Here is a 4,853-nt window from a genome sequence, read left to right as displayed (position 1 = left end):
CCTGCTGACCGGGTGCTGACCTCGTGCGTGTCTATAAACAGCAGATACCATGCAGGGGACTAGCACCAAGCCTCTTGTGGATCTGGTGGGAAAGTCCTCTAACAGTGAGCCATCTATCCCAGGCCATCCAGAGAAAACCTGAGATGCCCCACGGGCCCCCTGGTTGGAGGAGGCAGGGGGTGGGGGGGGTCTTTTCAGTCTCTTAGCCTGAATGACCTCTTAGCCCAGAGGTCAAGGTGTCCACGAGAGGGCAGTGTAGGAGTAAAGCCTGCAGCTCTCCTCCCAGCGAAGGAAGTCAAACACCAGCCAGCTTCTTCTGAAGAGAGGAAGCAACCCCGAGGAAAAGCGGTTCTTAGAGAGAGCCTGGGGGCATTCCTGACTTGGGGGCAAGAGAGAGTGGTGTGAGTCAGAGGAACTAAGGGAACAGACAACTGGAATGGAGAACAGGGAGTGGTGGCTTTAGGGGCTGGGAACGGGTTTGGAACCAGAGGATCACAGCCTTGTCAACGACTGTAAAAAGCGTGGGCTCCACCTTCCCTGTCGTTGCCCTTGCCTGCAAGCAACAGGATCGTGTATGAGGGGTTATGTTTTGTAGAACAAAGAAGATAAGTGAAAAGTCTTCTCTTGCCCCAGGCACTCAGCACCCACCACCGGAGACATTCAGAGTTAGTTTCTTATGTAGCCACCAAGAGACACTTTATACGTTTACAAACACTAATCTAGTTTCTCAATTTTTCCGAAGAAAAGCACACCAACACACACTGTCATTGTGTGCTATTTTTCTTTTTTCACTTAAATCAGTTTTGGAAACTACTCTGCCATGGCCTCACACATGGTGGCTTACCTAGGGCTCCACTCTGTGGGCTAACAGGACTTGTGCACCAGCGCTGCGCTGATGGGCCCTCAGCCTGCCTTCATTCCTCCTGCTACAGATGCTGCTGTGATGAAATGCATTGTTCTCGGGTCGTTTGATGTACGCGCAAGGTTCCCACAAACAGAAAAGTGGAATTGCTAGATCATATCAGTGTTCTCCAGAGAAACACCGAGAAGACAGACAGACAGATTGACAGATACTAAATGGATATATAGTAAAGGGGTTGTTTTAAGGAATTACTCATTCTCAGCGGCTGTTAAGTCTGAAATTGGTAGTGAAGGCAGCAGGCTGGAACCTCAGGCAGAAACTGGTGCTTCAGTCTTGAGGCAGAATTTCTCCTTCTCCTAGAAACTTCAGGTTTTGCTCTTAACACCTTCAACTGATTGGATGAGGCCCACCTACATCATCAAGGGCTCTCTCCTTCATTTGATGTCACCCGACTGTAGATGTTAACCACGTCTACCAAATGCCTTCACAGCAACACCTAGATTAGCGTTTGATTAAATAACTGGTACTAGAGCCTTGCCAAGTTGATAACCATCACAGTTATTAATATTTGTCATTTGGCTACTTTCCCAGGTTCCCTTCCATTGATTTATGTGTCTGGCAACGATGGTTGACAGTGCTTGATTTCTTACTGTCTCATCAATTCCTCTGGAGGAGGACATGGCAACCCACTCCAGTATTCTTGCCTGGGAAATCCCACGGACAGAGGAGCCTGTCAGGCAACACTCCATAGGGTAACAAACAGTCAGACACGACTGAGCAAGCTAGTACATACGCACACACAGCAATTCCTATGTCACCAATTTTTAAAAAGTTTTCCAATCTAATAGGTGAAAAATAACATATGTCCTTTTCATTTGCATTTCACTTATTTGGGTGAGGTTGACCATAGTTTTATATGCTTAATTTTGCTGTTCAGTTGCTAACTTGTGTCCAACTCTTTGCCACCCTATGGACTGCAGGACACCAGGCTCCCCATCCTCCACTGTCTCCCAGAGTTTGCTCAAATTCATGCCCAGTGAGTTAGTGATGCTACCTATCTCATCCTCTGCCACCCCTTCTCCTTTTGTCATCAAGCTTTCCCAGCATCAGGATCTTTTCCAGTGAATTGGCTGTTTGCATTACGTGGCCAAAATATTGGAGCTTCCACTTCAGCAACAGTTTCTCAATAAATATTCAGGGCTGATTTCCTTTAGGATTGACTGGTTTGATCTTGCAGTCCAAGGGAGTCTCAAGAGTCTTCTCTAGCACAATTCAAAAGCATCAGTTCTCTGGCACTCAGCCTTCTTTTTTTTTTTTTTTTTTTAAATGTAAATTTAATTCTAGTTTTAACAGAAATCCCATTATGCTGTTGAGCATCTTTGAATTCTTACAGGTTGGGTATATACTTCAAAGATTACATAGATCCATTTCTCTCATTTAGTTATCAGTATAGTTTATCTCGACCAAGATAGCTTAACGTAATTTGTATATTAGTGTTTACATTTGTTAAAATTAAAATTTTCTTTTTTTGTTGTTGTTTAATCATATCCTTTATTTTCTTTTTTTTTATTTTTAAACTTTACATAATTGTATTAGTTTTGCCAAATATCAAAATGAATCCGCCACCGGTATACATGTGTTCCCCATCCTGAACCCTCCTCCCTCCTCCCTCCCCATACCATCCCTCTGGGTCGTCCCAGTGCTCTAGCCCCAAGCATCCAGTATCGTGCATCGAACCTGGACTGGCATCTCGTTTCATACATGATATTTTACATGTTTCAATGCCATTCTCCCAAATCTTCCCACCCTCTCCCTCTCCCATAGAGTCCATAAGACTGTTCTATACATCAGTGTCTCTTTTGCTGTCTCGTACACAGGGTTATTGTTACCATCTTTCTAAATTCCATATGTATGCATTAGTATACTGTATTGGTGTTTTTCCTTCAAAAATATGGAACGCTTCACGAATTTGTGTGTCATCCTTGCGCAGGGGCCATGCTAATCTTCTCTGTATCGTTCCAATTTTAGTATATGTGCTGCCGAAGCGAGCACACACTCAGCCTTCTTAATGGTCCAAACCTCACATCCGTACATGACTACTGGAAAAACTATATGCTTAATAGTCATTCGTAATTTCCTTTGAAATGTTTGTCCATATATCTGTCCATTTTATTATCAAGTTGTTGGGCTTTTTCTAATCATTGGTAGAAGCTCATTGTATATTGTGAAATTTACCTTTGATTTGTGATATGAGTTAAAATCTTTTACCCAGACTTATGATTTTGCCTATGGTGATTATTTCCATAGAGAGCTTTTTAAATGTAGTTGAACTTTTGATCTTTTCTTTTTTGGCTTCTGGAATCTGAATCCTATTTTAAAAGGCCCTTTCTGCTTGGAATTGTACTGTGTTTTCCTCTAGGACTTTTATGGATTTACCTTTTTATGTTTATACCTGTGAACCATTCCTTGTGTAAAGTATGACGTATGGAGCCAATTGTATTTCTATGCAAACATGGCTACCCAGTTGTGCCTATGCTGTTTATTGAATAATCTGTCTTTTGCCCACTGGTTTGAAATCCCACTTTTGAAATATACCAACTTCCTCTACGTATGTACATCTATTTCTGGACTTCCTACTTTTCTCTCCATTGATGTGCTGTCTATTCATCCACCAGCACCCCCACTGTTTTAATTATTACAACTGAAAATTTTGCTCGAATATCTAATAAGGAGATTTATAGCTTAGAAAGTTCACTCTGACCACATTTTGGGAAAGGGATTTGAGGAGAGGCACTGGGGAGACCCACCAGGGGCTACTGCATAATTCAGGTAATGCTCAAACTCAAGAAGCTGCAGGATGGATGGGGAGAACAGGATGGATCTGTGAGGTCCTTAGAGGCAGGATATCATGGTTAGTGATGAATTGGATGTGGACTGAAGAGTCCAGAATGCCTCCCCAGTTTATGGCTGGGGTCACTGGAGAGTTGAGGTTCCATTCACCACTGAAGGAGTGTTGCAGGTAAGGGCAGCAGATGGAACTTGTACAACTGGACCTTCCTCATCATTCAAGACAAGTCACCTGGTAGAAATAATAATTTAGCTAGTAGTTATGCAGAGACTATTGTGCTAAGCCAATAAGGCTGGCATTAGATTATTCCCACACTGCAGATGAGGAAACTGAGGCTCAGAGATGTCAATCAACTTGTCCAAAGTCACAGAACTGTTATGGGGCCAGGAGTAGGGGGAGTCCAGGTCCGTCTACGCTCAGATCCTCCTAGGAGAGGACTATTAGGCTCCAGGATCTCCCCATATGAGTACTTACCCTTCGGAGACTGAATCTCCAGGCGTTTTCTTTCCAACATCTGCGGCAGCCTGAGGCACACAGCTATGAGAAAGCAGGAGAATTCTACAAAATGACTGCCTCAAACATTGGTTAAAATATGGCCCCCGTTGAAGGAAAAAGAGATGTTATGGCTGTGGAGCTCGGCCGGGCACACAGATTACCTGGGGAGCTTCACAAGATGCTGCTGCCGAGCCCACCCTCAGAGACTGACTTTTCTGGGGAACAGCCTGGGTGTGGGGATGTTAAGCTTCCAGGTGATTCTAATGTGCAGCCAGGGGTGAGATCCACACATTAAAGGGACCAGCTTCCCCTCTTGTACCAAAGCGGTCTGTGACCATGCTTCTGTTTCTTTGATCAGATCAGATCAGATCAGTCGCTCAGTCGTGTCCGACTCTTTGCAACCCCATGAATCGCAGCACGCCAGGCTTCCCTGTCCATCACCAACTACCAGAGTTCACTCAGATTCACGTCCATCGAGTCAGTGATGCCATCCAGCCATCTCATCCTCTGTCATCCCCTTCTCCTGCCCCCAATCCCTCCCAGCATCAGAGTCTTTTCCAATGAGTCAACTCTTCACATGAGGTGGACAAAGTACTGGAGTTTCAGCTTTAGCATCATTCCTTCCAAAGAATCCCAGGGCTGATCTTC

Source organism: Bison bison, unplaced genomic scaffold (genome assembly GCF_000754665.1).
Source record: "Bison bison bison isolate TAMUID 2011002044 unplaced genomic scaffold, Bison_UMD1.0 scf7180017864254, whole genome shotgun sequence".
In the NCBI taxonomy this organism is placed as follows: Eukaryota; Metazoa; Chordata; class Mammalia; order Artiodactyla; family Bovidae; genus Bison; species Bison bison.
This window is presented reverse-complemented; position numbering follows the sequence as displayed.